The sequence below is a fragment of the Bos indicus genome, chromosome 2 (assembly GCF_029378745.1).
Source record: "Bos indicus isolate NIAB-ARS_2022 breed Sahiwal x Tharparkar chromosome 2, NIAB-ARS_B.indTharparkar_mat_pri_1.0, whole genome shotgun sequence".
NCBI classification, from domain to species: domain Eukaryota; kingdom Metazoa; phylum Chordata; class Mammalia; order Artiodactyla; family Bovidae; genus Bos; species Bos indicus.
The window spans coordinates 7124099-7144956 of record NC_091761.1 but is presented as its reverse complement, the minus strand read 5'-3'; the positions used below and the strand labels follow the sequence as shown (position 1 = coordinate 7144956).

The window sequence follows — 20858 nt, the reverse complement described above, 5'->3', positions numbered from 1 at the left end:
CATGGAAAGTCCCTTATGTTTTACCAAAAAGGGTACAGCCCATAAAGAATTGTTAAAGAAATCTGAAAATCCATATTTTGGGTATGAAATATGTTAAATGATTGAAGAATGACTTTTTAGTTCCTTTTGAGAGATGATTCTGAAACATTCCTCAAGTACGCAAGAGAACATAGAGAATAACAGTGTAAACAAAACAGTAGGGTCTATGATGAATATCACTTTTGTCGCTGTCTTTTAAAACCCTCTTCTCTCTTTTACATTCAAAAACTACTAGGAAATCACCTGTTGCTGCTGCTGCTAAGTCGCTTCAGTCGTGTCCGACTCTGTGTGACCCCATAGATGGCAGCCCACCAGGCTCCTCTGTCCCAGGGATTCTCCAGGCAAGAATACTGGAGTGGGTTGCCATTTCCTTCTCCAATGCATGCATGTATGTTAAGTCACTTCAGTCGTGTCCGACTCTGTGCGACCCGAAGGACAGCAGCCCACTAGGCTCCTCTGTCCAAGGATTCTCTAGGCAAGAATACTGGAGTGGGTTGCCATTTCCTTCTCCAAGGAAATCACCTACTTAATCTCAAAACAGACAAAGTTTATAGCCTAGGAAAGTATTTTCAAGTTAGGAATCAAAGAATGACTAAACTGTATTGTGTGCATTCATTTAAACTAAATATATGCAAAGACATAGGAAAAGAGGTTGGATTATAATTTAGCCATTTACTAAACAGACATATTATGGAATATAATATGCTCGGAGGTTTATACTGATATAAAGTTCTTGGCTCCATGTGGTATGAAAGCTTTAGCTGTTTTAAATTTTGCTTTTTTAATGGTCCTGTCTAAAAGTAGTTATGAATTTTATGACCATAACCGTCACTGAAGCAAAGAAATATGAAAGAAATGAATAGTTAACTAAAGTAAGATATCTCAATTGTGATATCTAGAGATCTTTTTGGCCACGGAATTAAAATACTTTTCCTTCCTTATATTTCTTCAGTTCAATTTGACAAAAATGCATTTTCTATATTCTCTGTGTCAGGCATTTCCCTGGACCCTGGTAATACAGTGATGGACAATATATGTCTGAATAATTTTACTTCTCACCTGGCTTTGCATGATAATTCTCCTTCCTTTAGTAATTCATGGAAAGATGACAGTATTTGTAGGTAGAATTCATGTGTATACTTTTGGACAATTTAATACAAATCTTGTTAATCACAGAGATATCATGAGAGGAGATTCTATGAAAAAAAATGTTTGCTTTTCACTAAAAAGTGAAAAGAGTAAATTTTGATTGAGAATTTTTAAAAATTCATTTACTCACTCATTTAACATTTATTGAGCACCTAATATGTGATTCATTTAAAAAAGATACTTCTATAAAAAGCTCATCATATTCAACCCTAATTTTTGCTTTAATACCTCCCAGACTAAACTCTCCATGGAGGCAAGGTAACTCTGTTCTGTTCACAGCTGAATCATTGACATCTACCAGACAACCTGAGACGTGGTGTTCATTATAGCTGCGTGGTAAACTAAAAGGAAAGGAAGAAATCAAACCAGAGGATTGCTACCATATTTAAATAGCCACTTTGGCCCGGAAAAGATTTCATACATATCTTTCATTTCTTATAAAGGGATATGTCCTTTTTCTAGATAAAGAAATATTCAGAAGATAAACCAGTCTACAATCTTACCTTTAGCACTGTGACTGTGAACTGTGAGTCTGGATTTAAAGTCCCAAAAAGCTCAATATATTTCTTTGTCACTCAGTCAATACATATATATTGAGTACTGCTCTGTACTGGCACCATACCAGTATTAGGAAAGGAAGTATGGACAGAATATAAAAAGATCTCTTCCTCAAAGACCTTACAAACTGATGAAAGGAAAGAGAAGGTAAGCAAATTAACTACATTATCACACGATCTGTCTAACAGTGATGAGCAAAGAAAACTGTAGCAAGGAAGAGGCAAAGAATGCTAGAAGAGAAAAGAATTGAATGGGGAGAGGAAAGCAGGAAAATTTTTTACTAATCAGGGATGATGTCACAGATAAAGCAGAGTGTGAACAGAGATCTAAAGGAAATAACATAGTATTTTAAAATGACCATTCTTATTAGGAGAAATGTCATCTTCCAAAATTGTAATAATGAACAGTGATTTCAAGTTGATCCTTGGGTTATAGGAGATGACTTTGACGGTTAAGTGTATTGAAAGTTCATATAAAGGGGCATTTTGCAAATGATAGTTAACAGCATATAGAATACAAAGCATTTTAAGAATTCTGTTTTGCCCTTAAGTTGTTCATACCATTTCAAAAATTTCATGAAAATATGACAGTCATTTAGTGAGGAAATTTAACTTTGCTTAAAGAGTTCTCAGCCGAAAAAAAGTTTAATGAATTAGATTGCCTTTAAGCATCAAAGTAGACAGTCTTAAGATACTTCACTGGACAAAAGATTTAAGAGTCAGAGGCTGGTTTTGAACTGCTGCTGAATACTGAAGGCAGCTTTAAGCACTCTGCTTAGTTCACAGAGAAAGGCACGTGATGTGTGTGTCACAAGCAGGGAGACTTCTGTTGAGCAGAAACAATAATAAATTAGACTTTGAGCTCACTAATATGATGCTCAGACTGTCTGTACCCTGGAGGATGAAAAAATATATATTTCTTGATGCAATTGGGCTTCAGAAGAATACACTAGTGAAACTCTCTTCAGCTCTAAAAGGTGAAAATTTAGCAACTCTGGTGAAAATTGAATTTAAAAACTAAATTGTTGAAAAGAATGAAAACTATGATTTGGTTAGTTTTACAGTCTTTCCAAGAGAATTTCTTCATATATACATAAAAATTTTAGCTAAATTCACCTCTTGTACTTGGCAAAACAAATTAGAAGGGAAAGGGAGAGACTGTGTATGTTAATCATATTTGTCATAATACTATTTGGATTTTAAACATAATATTTACATTTTGAACAAAATAATCCTATGTATTATAACTGATAAAATATGGATGTTAAATTTGGTTTAACTCAGAGGATATTAGATTTTTATTATAAGATATCTATAATTCACACACTGAGGTCCATATTTTGCTTGTCTTGTACAAAATGCCTCTTTTTTGAAAGGTTAAGTCATTGAGACATACGGACATGTGATTAAACATGTTCATGGCAAGCTTCTTTGACCTCAAGAAGCCAGAATAGCCACGTTTTATGTCTATTTTTATGATATGTAATCATGGCCTACTTTTTAGAGACATAAGTAGAAGTTTCCTACCACATCAACATTCCAGAATAACAGTATCATTTTGGTACAGACAACTTCAAAAAATCCAAGAAAAAAAGGTCTTGTTTTTAGGAAGAGTTATAATCTTGATTAGATGTATCTTTTTAAATTAAAAAAATTGCTAATCAGATAAAATGAATTTTGCACACTCAAGGAAGTTGTATAAATTGTTTTAGCCCTGGCTTCAAATTTAAAATAAAAACTATCCCAACTTTCTAATAATATGACTCTACTTTTATTTAAGCCCAAGCTATGAATTTTTTAAGCATAGTAGAATTAAAAACAAAAAACAAAATTCAACTGGCCAAATCATAATATATAGCAAAAAAAACTTATGTATAATAACCCCTATCTAGTTTATTGTCAAAACTCAATAAAACAATTAGGTAATTACTGCCCATAAATGCCTATTAGGAGTTTCAGAAGCAATAAATGGGGAGATACTCTAGCAGTTACTCAGAGATCAGGAGTTAAAGATGGGATATGCTTAGGGAACATTGCAGAATTTGGTTTGCCTTTTACTGAGTATTCTTATATAGGGAACAAGGGGAAGAAATGCCAGAAAGTGCCAGTTACTTCCAATCATAGAAATCCTGAACACTAACTAACAGTGTTGTATTTAACTTGATTGATGATGACGTAACAGCACTGAAGTCCTTTCCTTAATTGAGCAGAAAAATGAAAGGAAGAAGATTGAATCTCCTGAGCTTGTAAACAGGGAGAATCACAGAGGAGAGAAAGATTCCAGGCAGCAAACCAGGTCATTATTCTGGTCCTAGTATGAACTGAGGAGGGTTCAGCCTAAGGACAGAGGAGAGAAAAAGAGAAAGAAACTAGAGAGGCCATGGGAAGCCAAAGATTGGAGACAGAGCCAGAGGAGTTCAGAAGTGATGTTTCTTACAAGACAGGATTTTCAGGAGCAGTTTGTCCTGCCTCCAAGAGTGGATTGACTAATTCGTCGTTTAGGTGTCTGTTTCTGAATAAGAGACTGAGGAGATGCATAGGAAATGACTCCCCTGCCTTTATAGACCTTACAGTCTGGTGAGGACACAGCCATGTAGGCTTGCTTCACCATTCCTGAAAGCTCTTCTTTGACTAATAAAAACAGAAACAAATACTGGAAATGATATGCTCATCAATGTTCTTTGGTATCAAGAAAGATTCCTAGATCTACCTTTCTCTCCATACTGATCTGAGAGTTATAAATACTTCTAGCCCTCCATTCTGTTCCAAAAGTCACTCACTTAGAACTTAATCTCTCACCAGCCAGTAGTCTTTACAGAGTTGATAGTAATTATATCTTGAGATTGAAAATTATTCTATCAAAATAGTTGACAAAGAAACATAATAATCTCTCCAAAACTTGCTGGAATGTGGTGGAGTGCTTCATTTTCAACAGTGCTGCAGAAAGCAAATTTAAATTTGAGAAATCACAGAGTTAAAAAAAAAACTACATAAAAACATCCTTTTAGAATTTGGGAGCTGCCAAATACCAAGAAATAAAGGGCACATTTCAGGAAAGTGAGGCAAATTATACAATAAATGGCAATGCAAAATCTCCATTTATATGTCTTAAGCCTATCTATAAAGAAGGAAGTGGTGTGGATAATCAGTTTTAAGATTTATAAAATGAAATTTCCCTAGTCCCAATTATTCCATTATTAGTAAAAACACTAACTCCTACATGCCTTATTAACCACATGAAATTAGTACAATCTGGGAAGTTATAAGAAGCATTAGTTTAAAAGTTTCGGAAAGTCACCTTGCCCTTAGAACATATCTTCAGCTCCACAATCTAGGGTTAGCTGGAATATACATATAATTGTATATAATGAATCTTTATATATAATAAAGTAATTTTTATTTTTGTTCTCCTATTTCTATTTTCCATTTCCGCTGACATTTATGGCTGAAGTCAAATAGTAAAGTACTAGCTTAATATAAAAATAGTCTCTAATCCAAATCACCCAAGAGTAAAAACAGAACCTATCTCAACCCCTTTATAAATTATTTTCTTCTCAAACTTGGATAATAATATGCAACATGTAATTTATTAAGAAGATATTTTTGGACAAAACATTGCCACATACAGTGTTCTGAACAGCACCCAAGTATTTTCAATTCTCCATGAAGCTGCAGGGTACCCGGTAAGAGAAACATTACCTAAGCTTGTAAATGAAGTACTATAATGATTTCTAACAAATTCTACTCCTCCATGTCATAAATATTGGTTACAAACAGTGAACTGGGAAACCCAAGGTAGTATTCCACTTGGAAGTTTATTGTTCATAATGATCTGCAGGCTAAAATGTTTCAATTGTTGCAGCTTCCAACAATGCCAAACACTATGGCCATACCTACACACACTTAGGAAATTTCTGGATTAATGACAAAGAACTGGTGGCTCAGCATTTTGATGCTAATCTTTTTTTGATTTCCTAAGAGTTATTAAAAGACAATTCAGGTTCAAAGGACTTTAGTTAAAATGATAGCCACAGTAATGTAGCACTAGAAATAGCGATAGGGGCTTATATTTATTGAATATTCAATATGTGCTAAGGACTATCCAAACTGTTTTATACTCTTGATCTCATTTAATCCTAAACATACTTTTACCCCCAGTAGGTAACTCATAGTAGGTCATAGTAATTAAACAACTTGCCCCATTACCAAGATTCCCACGCCTCGAAGTGATAGATCCTGGATTTGAAATCAGACTGCATGGCTGGTTTTAGCTTTTATGAATGAAAAATGAAAAAGAATGAAAAATCAGCATAGAAACAAGTTTTATTTGATCATACATTTTTTTCTCAGCCACATTCATTTTCTGGACAGGATGTAGTCGGATATTAGTACAGAATGATTGGTAGCATGAGACTTGCTGAGATAGGGTCATGACTCAAGCTCTGGCTTCTCAGCACTGAAAGGCCAGAATCTTGATGGTTAACTCAATCTATATTCATCAGATTTATTTCTCTAAATGTTAACTTATGTGGTATAATTTCACAAGAAATTAATTTGTATATGAAAAACCAACACATTGTTCTGCAAACCAGAAGTTTACATTGAATTCAGAAGCATCTTCTAATAGAAATATTACTATTATGTATGTAAAAATAGACTTCCCTGGTAGCTCAGATGGTAAAGCAGCTGCCTACAATGCGGGAGACCTGGGTTCAATCCCTGGGTTGGGAAGATCTCCTGGAGAAGGAAACAGCAACCTGCTCAGTATTCTTGCCTGGAAAATCCCATGGACGGAGGAGCCTGGTAGGCCACAGACCATAGGATCGCAAAGAGTCTGACACGACTGAGTGACTTCACTTTCACTTTTCACTTTTGTGTAAAAATAGGGCTTCCCTGGTGGCTCAGATAGTAAAGAATCTGCCTCTAATGCAAGAGACCCAGGTTTGATCCCTGAGTTGAGAAGATCCCCTGGGAAAAAAATGGCTACCTACTCAGATATTCTTGTTGGAGAATTTCGAGACAGAGGAGCCTGACAGGCTACACACCATGGGGTCACAAAGAGTCAGACACAGCTGAGTGACTAATGCTTTGACATTCATGTAAAAATATCTAGTAAAATCCCTATGTCATATATATCATTATACGTGTATATATACTCATACATACATATACACACATACATACACACACATATATAACATAGTTTCATACTGTGTACTGTGTTTCTGTTCAGTTCAGTTCAGTCGCTCAGTCGTGTCCAACTCCTTGCGACCCCATGAACTGAAGCATGCCAGGCCTCCCTGTCCATCACCAAGTTCAGGAGTTTACTCAAGCTCATGTCCATTGAGAAGGTGATGCCATCCAATCATCTCATCCTCTGTCGTCCCCTTCTCCTATCCTCAATCTTTCCCAGAGTCAGCTCTTTGCATTAGGTGGCCAAAGTATTAGAGTTTCAGCTTCAGCATCAGTCCTTCCAATGAAAACCCAGGACTGATCTCCTTTAGGATGGACTGGTTGGATCTCCTTTCAGTCCAAGGGACTCTTAAGAGTCTTCTCCAACACAACAGGTCAAAAGCATCAGTTCTTTGGTGCTCAGCTTTCTTTATAGTCCAGCTCTCACATCCATACATGACTACTGGAAAAACCACAGCTTTGACTAGATGGACCTTTGTTGGCAAAGTAATGTCTCTGCTTTTTAATATGCTGTCTAGGTTGGTCATAAGTTTCCTTCCAAGGAGTAAGCACCTTTTAATTTCATGGCTGCAATCACCATCTGCAGTGATTTTGGAGCCCCCACTCCAAAAAAGTCAGCCACTGTTTCCACTGTTTCCCCATCTATTTGCCACAAAGTGATGGGACCGGATGCCATGATCTTCGTTTTCTGAATGTTGAGCTTTAAGCCAACTTTTTCACCCTCCTGTTTCACTTTCATCAAGAGGCTCTTTAGTTCTTCTTCACTTTCTGCCATAAGGGTGGTGTCATCTGCATATCTGAGGTTATTGAGATTTCTCCCAGCAATCTTGATTCCAGCTTGTGCTTCATCCAGCCCAGTGTTTCTCACAATGTACTCTATATAAGTTAAATAAGCAGGGTGACAATACACAACCCTGACGTACTCCTTTTCCTATTTGGAACCAGTCTGTTGTTCCATGTCCAGTTCTAACTGTTGCTTCCTGACCTGCATACCAACTTCTCAAGAGGCAGATCAGGTGGTCTGGTAGTCCCATCTCTTTCAGAATTGTCCAGTTTATTGTGATCCACACAAAGGCTTTGGCATAGTCAATAAAGCAGAAATAGATGTTTTTCTGGAACTCTCTTGCTTTTTGATGATCCAGTGGATGTTGGCAATTTGATCTCTGGTTCCTCTGCTTTTTCTAAAACCAGCTTGAACATCTGGAAGTTCATGGTTCACGTATTGCTGAAGCCTGGCTTGGAGAGTTTTGAGCATTACTTTACCAGCGTGTGCAATGAGTGCAATTGTACGGTAGCTTGAGCATTCTTTGGCATTGCCTTTCTTTGGGATTGGAATGAAAACTGACCTTTTCCAGTCCTGTGGCCACTGCTGAGTTTTCCAAATTTGCTGGCATATTGAGTGCAGCACTTTCATGGTATCATGTTTTATGATTTGGAATAGCTCAACTGGAATTCCATCACCTCCACTTGCTTTGTTTGTAGTGATGCTTCCTACGGCCCACTTGACTTCACATTCCAGGATGTCTGGCTCCACAACATCATGATTATCTGGGTCATGAAGATCTTTTTTGTACAGCTCTTCTGTGTATTCTTGCCACCTCTTCTTAATATCTTCTGCTTCTGTTAGGTCCATACCATTTCTGTCCTTTATCAAGTCCATCTTTGCATGAAATGTTCCCTTGGTATCTCTAATTTTCTTGAAGAGATCTCTAGTCTTTCCCAGTCTATTGTTTTCCTCTATTTCTTTGCACTGATCACTGAGGAAGGCTTTCTTATCTCTCCTTGATATTGTTTGGAACTCTGCATTCAGATGGGTATATCTTTCCTTTTCTCCTTTGCTTTTCACTTCTCTTATTTTCACAGCTTTTTCTATTGTGTTTAAAGATATTTTATTTTATATAAATGGTTATTTAGACTCAGGCAACTGTAATTTTTCATAAATACAAATATATACACCTAATATTAAACATGCATAAACAAGATAAAAATCTGTGGTTTTTTATTTATATATACAGACAATTATGCAAAAACATGGTAAAATTTATGATACTGACAGTTACTCAGTGACACTGGGGAAGGTAGGTGGTCAAATTGCTAAACCTGATTTATTTTATATACTTTAAAATTTTTTTTTATACTGTACTTATTTTGTGGTTATCCCTTGTTGCTATTAAAAGATGCTTACTCCTTGGAAGGAAAGTTATGACCAACCTAGATAGCATATTGAAAAGCAGAGACATTACTTTGTCAACAAAGGTCTGTCTAGTCAAGGCTATGGTTTTTCCAGTGGTCAGGTATGGATGTGAGAGTTGGACTATAAAGAAAGCTGAGCACTGAAGAATTGATGCTTTTGAACTGTGGTGTTAGAGAAGACTCTTGAGAGTCCCTTGGGCTGCAAGGAAATCCAACCAGTCCATTCTAAAGGAGATCAGTCCTGGGTGTTCATTGGAAGGACTGATGTTGAAGCTGAAACTCCAATACTTTGGTCACCTGATGCGAAGAGCTGACTCACTGAAAATGACCCTGATGCTGGGAAAGATTGAGGGCAGGAGGAAAAGGGGACAACAGAGGATGAGATGGTTATATGGCATCATCGGCTCAATGGACATGGGTTTGGGTGGACTCCAGGAGTTGGTAATGGACAGGGAGGCCTGGCATGCTGTGGTTCATGGGATCGCAAAGAGTCAGAAACGACTGAGCAACTGAACTGAACTGAACTGAACTTGTGGCTCAGGGGTAAAGAATCCACTTGCCAATATAGGAGATGCAGGTCCAATCACTGGGTTAAGAAGATCTCCTGGAGAAGGGGTGGCAACCGGCTCCAATATTCTTGCCTGGAAAAGCGCATGGACAGAAGAACCCGACAGGCCCTAATACATGGGATCACAAAAGATTTGGACACAACTTGCGACTAAAAAACATACTTATTTTTATACTTAAAACTTGATTTAAATCCTCCCCACCTTTTCCAGGTAATTATAATCTTTTTGTTGTTGTTCCTGCCATAAGTCCATTGTCTTGCCAAATATATCTAATTTAGTTCAATCAGTAAAACATAGTAAACTATAAGCTTGCTTCACTTCCAGCTATTTATAATTTGGGCTTTATTTTCATTTTAACTGTTAATTGCTCAAACTTTCTAGTTTATCATAACATTCATCATTTTAAAAACAGAAGATAAATGCCAAATATAATGCTAAATCCATATTCTCTATATTTAGCATACCAGAAATCTATATTCTACAATTTTAATGAATGTTGTCTTTATTCATTTCCTTTCTGAATAAAACTAACTAGACTGATCTTTGCAACCAAAAAATACAAATATAGTGCTTTAAATATAGCAGTAAATTCAGTTCATGGATCCTGAATACATTATTTTCATTAGCCATTTACACAAAATAACATGTTCAGGATTTACAAAAATTGTCATGAAAAAATATGACATTAGAGATGTCTTCTAAAGATTTAAAACCTGACCATATAATAATAGTATATACGTTAAGGCCACACAAAAATCCGAACTCCATGTTAGGTCATAATACTTTATAGAGTCATTTTATAGAAGTGGCAGGAAGGAAGACATTTTGTTCTGATCCTCACTGGAGAACCAAGGATTAGGGCAAACCTACAAATTTAGTGGACAGGGCTTATTTTGCATTAAATTTTTAAGTGGTATTATTTTGCTGCAGTGACACTTTGCAGATCAAGTAAATAGGGATATTTCTCCTTTGCATTGAGAAATGTGCTTTCTCTCATTTTACTTAAAAAACATATGTCATAGACAACCTTTTGTTTTCCCAATGTGCTAGTCACGGGTTCAAGACTATGTGAAAAAACCGTGCATGTGGGGTGAAGCCTGAACTGGCCTCTCAGTGTTCAAGTGCACAATCCTCACCAAGGTTTCAACCACCATTCGATGCAAAGTGACTGATACATGAACAACACGGGGCCACGGTTTCTCAGACATGATACATTTTAAAGCGACTCTGGAAATCAACACTTGTGTGTGACATCTCTCAATTTTCGAATGGTAGTTTCATAATTCAAAGAGTTTAAAAAAAAAAAACACCATGTGGTCCAAACAAAACATATAAGCCGGCCCATTCAGCCTGTGAAATTCAGGTAGGGATCATTGACTTAGAGAACCATATAGAATAAAGAGAAACACAAAAATATTCCAGATCATTAAAACATAAAAATCATGCCCAAGCCATCAAAGAGGAACACAGTCTTCTGAGTCCCACTCTAGAGCTCTTTCCTGAGGGCCAAGTTGCCTTCACCTTCTTTTATTTCTTCTGTGGAACAGATTAGAGGACTATTCTGAACATCAATAGCGTTTAAGCCTGGAGACACATTTGGCACATTATTATGAAGTATAGACTGTTTTTAGAACAAACAAAATTGTTTGTAGAACAGATAGCTAAACACAGAGATACCACTGAAATTCAACAAAGCTAATGATAAGGATACAGAAATGTTATGTATGTGCTTGTGCCTAATTGCTCAGACATGTGTGACTCTCTGTGACTCCTTGGACTGTAACCTGCCAGGCTCCTCTGTCCATGGTGATAAGAATATAGAAATTGTATGTGTGTGTGCTTAGTCACTCAGTCCGTCCATCTCTTTGCAACCCCATGGACTGTAGCCCACCAGGTTCCTCTGTCCATGGAATTTCCCAGGCAAGAATATTAGAGTGGGTAGCCATTCCCTTCTCCATGGGATCTTCCAGACCCAGGGATCAAACTCAAGTCTCCTGCACTGCAGGAGGATTCTTTACCATCTGAGCCACTGAACATGCATACAAAAAGGAAGGGAAAGAATGGGGAAGTTTATCTTTGCTTTAAATGCATCATGCTATAGTGTCAGAGCTTTAAATATTCATACTCCCTTTCCCCTTGTTTTTATTAAGTATTATTTCCCATTGTAGCGTTTTAATGTATACTAGGAAAAATCATTTCTGACATCTAAAGATCCAGCTCTAGAAAATACTAACAGGGACACCTTCAGTAAGTTATTTATTTTTCTAAGTCTTAATTCTTCCAATTCAAAAAACAGGTTTAATAATGCTTACCTCAAATTGAGTAAGATAAGTTGTGTGAAGGAAAGTACTGCACTCTACTAATCACTAGAAAAATATTACTTGTTAATGAATAAAGATTCAAATATCCTATTCTAAAATGTACTAAAAAGCATACTTTGCCCACTTGATATTTTAAAATATTTTTAATAATAAATCATCATTGTTTTATTGAAAAGAACTATAATACAGTCAGATGTACTCCTTACCATAGAGATATGCTGAAAGTGAAACAGTCTAAGAATTAAAACAAGATTGGCAGGCAGACATGGGAGATAAGTAACATGAGCTAAAGATTCCAGGTGGTTTAGTGTGGAACTATAGTGTGCAACAGAACAAAGAAGATATTGCTTAATTTAGAGTATCAAGGTCATCAGTAATCATAAGAATTACTTATTAACTTTATTTTTTTCAATGCATTTTTCAGATGTTATTTGATAAATGCTCACAACTATTTGAGATAGAAATTATTTTCCTCTTTCCCCATTTTACAGATAAAAGGACTGGGACTCACAGAGGCAAATGATTTCCCCAAAGTACTAAAGAGTCAGTTTTCAAAGGCTTATTAATATGACTGCAGAAGGTGTGTTTTTTCTATTACTTTAGCCAACAACAGGCAGGAGGAGAAGGGGACGACAGAGGATGAGATGGCTGGATGGCATCACTGACTCGATGGACGTGGGTCTGAGTGAACTCCAGGAGTTGGTGATGGACAGCGAGGCCTGGCGTGCTGCGATTCACGGGGTCGCAGAGTCAGACACGACTGAGCGACTGAACTGAACTGAACTGAGCTGATGTCACTGATATACAGTAGAATGACCAGCTGTCTAGGATAATTTATTTATGGCTCTGGTTAATGGTCTCATTTCACGCAATAAATAAAATAAGTTTACATAGTCACTTGGGTTACACGGTTAAAGCAATCTTTATAGTTTACATAGTCTCATCTCTCAACTTTCCCCTGGATTCTTGAAATTTATCAGTGCTGCAGGGAAAGAGTGAACAAATTCACGGCTAAATTTCCTCTGGATTCTTAAGGTAAATGCTGACCTGTAGACAAAGTCAAGTGGTCAGTTACTTGGATCAAAGAGATTATAGAGCTTAGTAGTGAAGTCATATCTTTTAAATGTAAAGAAATACAGTTGTGCAATAGATTTCACTTGCTTGATTTCATAATGAAGTTTACGTCAAAGACTAAAGACCACAAATTAAGCTTTGTGATAGTAAGGAAAAAATTGAGATGTTTTATGGATACTATCAAATTTTTCTGGAATCTCTTATGGTTTATGCTAACAGATTATATAAATTTGATATAAGTGACAGCTAAATTTTCCCCTAATTTATGTAAATATTAAAAACATTGCATAGAGATGACAGTCTACAATTGGAATATATACAAACTGTTCTAAAAGATTTAAATTAAAACTATTTTAAATGTTTTGGTGATTGAAAATAACTTTATTTTTTTTAAGTGGAGGATGATTGCTTTACAATGAAAATAACTTTAAACCAAAAATTTCCTTAAAATAGTAAAATTCTTTCTATTACAAGTTTTCCTTTCAACTAAATATGTCTAAGCATTTATGTGCTATGCTGTGCTTAGTCACCCAGTCAATCTGATTCTTTGCAGCCCTGTGGACTGTAGCCCACCAGGCTCCTCTGTCGATGGGGATTCTCTGGGCAAGAATACTGGAACGGATTGCCATGCCCTCCTCCAGGCTGCTGTTTCTAAGTCGCTTCAGTCATGTCCGACTCTGTGCAACCCCATAGATGGCAGCCCACCAGGCTCCCCCATCCCCAGGATTCTCCAGGCAAGAACACTGGAGTGGGTTGTCATTTCCTTCTCCAATGCATGAAAGTGAAAAGTGAAAGTGAAGTCGCTCAGTCGTGTCTGACTCTTCGCGACCCCATGGACTGCAGCCCACCAGGCTTCTCCATCCATGGGATTTTCCAGGCAAGACTTCTGGAGTGGGGTGCCATTGCCTTCTCCGCTCCTCCAGGCTAAACATTTATAATTACCCCTGATTTCCTTTTATTCTTATTCTTGAGATACATGCTTAAAATTTATGAAATAAGTAAACTATAGATCAGTATTTCCCCTTTGACAGTCAACTAGTTCACCATAATCAAAAATTTTCTGTACTTGTTTATATTACAAACCATTATTTCTGTGTATTTTCCATTAAAATTTATTTTAATTTGACTCTTCTATTTTTTAAGCTTTAAATTTTTAAACTTAGTTCTAAACAAACCTCAGATTTGATAAGCTATACAGTTTTTTTTCTAACATACATAGAAACACATAACTGCAAAATATAAAATGTGGGCTACCTGAAATTATCCTGTGTATCATTATAGACCAATATTCTATTCTTTGGGAAACATTCCCATAAGACCACAGAATTTTAGAGTGTGAGTAATTTTTGAAGATAGTTTATGCCATTAAAATTATAAGCAGATTTTCAATTAAGGAAAACAAATGATCCTTTATTAAAAATGAATACTTTAAGCCTATACCTGGGAGATCATATTTTTGAATGCCAATTCAATACTGTTTGGCTTTAAGAATGCTTAATAATCGAGTGCACATATTAAGAACTCGATAATCAGTACTCCCAAAACAGTAATAATTATTTTTACATTCATGAATATCCAAATAGAATAATAATTTAAGTCATTACTATCCATTCTATCTCCTCAACTTTCAGAGCACACATCCTCAGACTTTATACCCACATAGAGTCAACCAGAAATTGTTCTCTATACTTTATCTTAATCACTCCCCTTGAGAGAGTCACTTCCTAGGCAGGTTGATAAGAAGTCCAGGGGTCCCCAAGGAGAGAGGGGTCTGGAATTCTCAAGGAGGAAGAAAGGACAAACTTTTTTTTCTTCCTCTACATTTGTGAGGATTATATCACAATAATGTATCCTGCTTGAGGACAGTTTCTAGAAAAAAACTTCTGGCTAATCCTGTAATCTTAAAATGTAAATTACGGGAGTAGGTCTATCTAGTAAGGTCTTTACAACCTTTACAGACATTCTTTTGATTCACTGTAATAAGTAATTAAAAAGTATATAACTCCATTGCTAACACTAGCAAGAGGATCCTCTTTCTGCCCCCTTCTGATGTCTATGTCAGAAGCTTCTCTATCCCTTTTATACTTTGCTAAAACTCTATTACACAAAAGCTCTGAGCGACCAAGCCTCGTCTCTGGCCCCGGATTGAATTCTTCTCCCCTGGAGGCCAAGAATCCCAGCGCCCTTCATGGTTCAGCAACATCCTTTCACCCTTTTCTTTCTGCTTTCAATACCATAGACATCTTGTAAATTTTTTAATACTATTGATGCCCTGCAACCTATTTTAAATGCAGCTTCTAAAACTGTCTTCCTCGACGGCACTCAACCATGTCACCTTTGCTGAATCTGAGCCATAGCCCTTGGTTGCACTCGACCCCAGTAGCAAATGCACCCACACCTTCAGCACTGTGTCATTTTCTTCACTCTGTTGCTCACACCCTACAAACCTCACCTACTGCTCCCTTACTTTCCTACCTATCTCTGGTCTTTTTGATCTCAAATATTTCTACAGCTATTTTAAAACCTACCTTCTTAAATAAATCTTTTTTGCAACAGCCACAGCTACTCACAACTCTCTTCCAGCACGTAACTCATAAAATGTCCTGGGTTCATAGGCTCTAGCTTTATGCCACACAGAGTAAATCACACAGTGTAGGCACTTCCTAAACTACCAAACTTCCTCTACTTCCATACATCATCTGTGCCAGTATCTGGAGGGCTGCTATGTATCATTTGCATTTTGAACACTTCACAAAGCTCCAACTGAGGGGCCCAATGGGAGCTGAAATTAATTCCAAGCTCCCTTTGTCTTGTTATGAGCCTTAGCTAGAAGGTTGCACCACCAGAAGAAGAGCACACTGACCTCTTATTAAGGTCACCCAGGGTTGACACCTGTGTAAATGCTAGACCCAGCCCTGTAATTGAGGTTAATATTATACATTACAATTTTTTTCCTAACTTAATCCCTTCCTAATATAGTCTCTCCCACATTCTGTTATTAGAATGAGGCTTCTTCAATGGCATTAATTAGTATTTATTCAACAACGAGGTCTTGACTATCCATTGCGTCTCTTTTACTGTCTCTTACACTTTACAGAATAAAACAAAAAGAATCTTGCTATCAAACAATTTACACTCTGATCGAGGAAAAAAACACTTGTGAAACATTTAAACCAACATACACCATGATTTGGTGCAGAAACAAGCATTCTGGGCAATGAAAGAGAGATGCATGAAGGTTAGTTTAACTAGGAAAGACTTCACAAGAGAAAAAAACAAAAACCTTAAACCAGCCTTGCATTTGAAAAAGGAGTAAGATGTGGCTAGGCTATGGAAAAGAATGAAGACATTACAGCACCACGGTAAATGTCCTACAAATGGAATGTCATAGGTAGTGTGTGCTTCATCCTTACAAAACAGGTAGCTGGAGAATTGAATTCCTGGAGAATTTGACACAGTAATGGAGATTATTATATGAGGGATCAGCAGGGTAGAATTTTAGGTCCCATCTCTTTCCCAGATCATTAGGGGGAAAAAAAAATCTGGTGCTTGTATTTTTCATCTGCGAACCAGATGGGTGCAGACTCTCAAAGACATTCTTCCCCTGCAAGAAACATGTTGTTGTGATGCAAGACTCTAAAAACAGTGAATTCAAAAGTACTTGAAAGTTTTCTCAACAATTCAAGAAATCAGAAAAATAGACAAAGGAAAGAAAGAAATATGCTGTTTGAGACATATGAAGAATAGGAATATCAGTTTCAATAAGTGAGTACATTGCTGGGAATTTGTTTAGTTTTATCTAGTTAAGCGAGCAAAAGTTTTATTTCTGAGCAAGAGTTTTCTAAAAGGAGAGGGAGGAAAAATAAATAATCAGTGCTTGTTTAAATGCTGGATTAGAAAATTGGACTGTGACTTTATAAATATATCTTTAGCTTCATCAAGACTCAGAAGACTGCAATGTCCTTGTGGTAACCACAAAATGTTGAAAAGATTGGGAGTCCCCCCAAAAAAATAGATATACCTGATATGATATGTGACACTTTTTCAAAAAACTTTGGACTGAATGAATTCCATGAGCCATCTTGTTAAATTTTTTAAATATATACATTTTCATCAAAGTTTTTTTAAAAGTCATAATGAACTTGAGAAATGGCAAATGCTTACTAGTCCAACAAATAATGTAAAACCCTAGCTACACTGAGTAGTTTGTATGAATAAAACATCCTGAGCAGGAAGTACAGTGTGAGCCCTGAACAGCCCTGACTTGCTGAGGTGAATGAAGAATTCTCCATTTGGTTCTGAGTAGGAACAGATGCCTCATTTTCTTTTAGAAAGGAAATTAACATTCTACGTAAGAGGAACTCAGCACTGCCAAATTAATAAGATAAGAGATTTCATCATCTCCCGGAACACTTTAGCACGCAATTTTCTTCCTATTACAGTGATTCTTTTTGAATTAGCCCTTTGAGTTTGGAAACTCACGGAAAGCTGAGCTACAGTCCGCAACCAGCATTGCCTTCAGAGCATGGCAGAATTCCTTCTAAATTCTTACATTATGGAACAATGGAAGCCATGAGTGTTTCTTTATTCTCATAAAGACTTCCTAAATCCCAAACTCTGAAAAAAATGGGGTATGAGAGGACAGAAGGATTCTTTCATCTGGAAAGCACTAAAAATACTACTTGGGGACTATGAATCCAATATAAACCTTATTTAAATGAGTAAAATAATGTGAAAATTCACTTACATTAGAAATTAAGAATAACGTATTCCCTGAGCATCTGTTCCTTGTTTAATATTTGTACATAGGTTCAAGGCAGTGTTCACTGGATTTCTTATTTAATAATAAAATTATGGTAATGAAAATGCAGTATGGTCCACTAAAATAATGAAACTAATCTGAAAATATAAATGATTAGTTCCTACAAACCCAAATATTTATCCAATACTTATTCAGTACAGCATTACACACATATATAGGTGCAACACTCAACTCTGAGAATTGCAAAGTGAAATAAGAAAGACATCATCCTTCCTTTGAGTTTACAGACTAGTAGAAATTAACCCACAAATAACCAATTATAAAAATTCATGGTTACCTGTAGGAATAGAAGTATGTATTGGATGCTATGATAGCCATAGGAATGACATCAAATCCAACTAGGGATCCAAACCAAGTAATCTGTAACCGTGCACGGCTGTTTGGATGACACACTAAATTAGAAACTCCAAGAAGGCAAAAATTTTATCTGCCCTTTCACCACTGTAGAAATGCTGTCTACTACATTCCCCAGATTGCTGTGGGCACTTTAAAAATTACTGTTAGGTAATAAGCTGAAGAAGATTTTATTCAGTAAGATTTCTGTTGGGCAAGCACAACATTGCAAAAGAATACATTTGCTAAGTTGTTTAGAGTATAAAGGAGAAGAAAACGGCAACCCACACCAGTATTCTAGCCTGGAAAATCCCATGGATGGAGGAGCCTGGTAGGCTACAGTCCATGGGGTTGCAAAGAGTCAGACACGACTGAGTGACTTCACCTTTCACCTTTTAGAGTACAAAAAAAGTCTGTATAGAAGGTAAGGTCAGACTACAAAAATGTATGAAATAAGGAAAGATTTTTTTCTTTTTTGAGAAGGAAGGTATGGGAGAAAAAGAGATAGAGATAGAAATAGAGAGATGGAGTCAGAGACAGAGAAGAGTGATGAAGGATGAAGAAAGAAAGTAATTGTGATCTTAGTCCTTAATAACATGACTCTTGCTTAGAATTCCAAATTTTCAATTAAATGATTAAATTCTCAGACACTTGGTATGAATGGTCTTTATTGTGTTTCCAAGCAACATGCTGACTCTCACATCTGGACTTACACAGGGCAAGACAGTAGAATTACAGAGAAGGCAAAGGATCATAGATTTAGGTAAAGTTATATGTAATTTAAGGGATTCCCTGGTGGATTAGATGGTAAGGAATCTGCCTGTAATGTGGAAGACCCGGATTCGATCCCTGGGTTGGGAAGATCCCCTGGAGAAGGGAATGGCAACCCACTCCAGTATTTTGACCTGGATTATTCCATGGACAGAGGAGCCTAGTGGGCTGCAGTCCATGGGGTCTCAAAGAGTCGGACATGACTAAGCAACTAACACATACATATGTAATTTAGGGCTTCCCTGGTAGCTTAACCAGTAAAGAATCCACCTGCAATCCAGGAGACCCTACTTCAATTCCCAGGTCGGGAAGTTCCTCTGGAGGAGAGCATGGCAACCCACTCCAGTGTCCTTGCCCAGAGAATTCCCATAAACAGAGGAGCCTGGCAGGCTGCAGTTCATAAGGTCACAAAGAGTCAGACATGACTGAGCCAAAGCACGCATGCACACACATATGTGATTTAGCTTCCCTGGTGGCTCAGACAGTAAAGAATCTGCCTGCAATGTACTGAGAAGTGGCCTACAGATACCGTTTTGATTATAGTGGACATCTTGATTACATCTGAATACATGAAGATAGAACAAGTATTCCAAGAAGATCTGGGAGAAGGTATAGAGTTGTGAAATTATACCAATTACAAAGAACTTTACTGGAAGAGCAAAGGAAGAGTTTGTGTGGGAAGTAAATGATGATATGTAATTAGAGACCAACTTATCAAAGGCCTTGTTTGTTAAAGAATATAAACCTTTTATTCTAAATGCTATAGGGAACCATTTTAAGCAAAATAATCAGAATAGTATACAACAATTAAGAAAGTGAAAATACTTGATAAATTAATGATCATGTGAATTTATATTGTCATTCTCCCACAGGCAATAACCAAGAATACAAGAGATTACAAACATCTGCTTGGTGAAACTGAAATTTCAGAGTGTCTAGACAGAATTGAGCAGGAATTGATGTAGTAGGCTGTATCATGAGTGCCTGAGTCTGTCTACTCATTATTTACAACAATTAGGTTCAGAATTTGGGCAAAAGAAGGAATGTCATATTAAATAATTCAATTTTAGGAAAGAAAGCGTAGGAAAATGTGGCCATTATGAAAAAAAAAAAAGGTAAAAAGGAATAGTTTGAAATAAAATAAACCACAGGAAGTCTGGAGACTATTTTAAAATACAGCATTAGAAGCCCAAAATGAATTTTTTGCCCTGAATCATAAAAACAAGCCAAATGCAAAAAAAAAAAGAAAAGAAAAAAATGCTTTAACAGCAGATTGCTACAGTACAAGCTGACTTCATAGAGAGTAAAGCAATAAGCATAAAATGTAAATATTTCCAAATTAAGAGAGAAAAGGGAAAATTCCAAAATGTGAGAGATCAGATACAAATAGAAATTAGGCAGATCAGAAAAATATCTGGAAACTATGTTACAAGGAACATCATAGCCAGTAATGAAAAGAACTCTTAAAATTTTTCAAAGAAAAGAAGAAATCCAACCACAGCATTCAAAAGAATGCTAAATATAAAACAGTATATTGGAGGAATTCTCTAATAGTTATTTTTTTGTTTTGATGTATTCATTTTATGATTTCAACATTTAAACTGTATATTGAGTTACTAGATTCAAGTTGCTAAAAAATATATTAAGTGTTTTATTCATTAGGAAATTGGGCACAGATAAATACCTGTGATTATTTATTATATTTACTTATTTATTATTTATTATATACAGGTATTATAAATACCTGTGATTTTACCTTCTACCCAAAAATTATGAAAGAATTTAAGAGTGAGTGTTGGACAATGAGCTAAGAAAGACATGTGACTTATCAATACCG

The 20858-nt window shown here is 36.4% G+C and overlaps 1 protein-coding gene across 1 annotated transcript in view; it reads right to left on the bottom strand.

Annotated features, from left to right (window-relative positions):
- Window positions 1-20858, bottom strand: part of COL5A2 (collagen type V alpha 2 chain) — a 159757-nt gene that overhangs the window by 103070 nt on the left and 35829 nt on the right. The gene's annotated exons all lie outside the window — the stretch shown is intronic.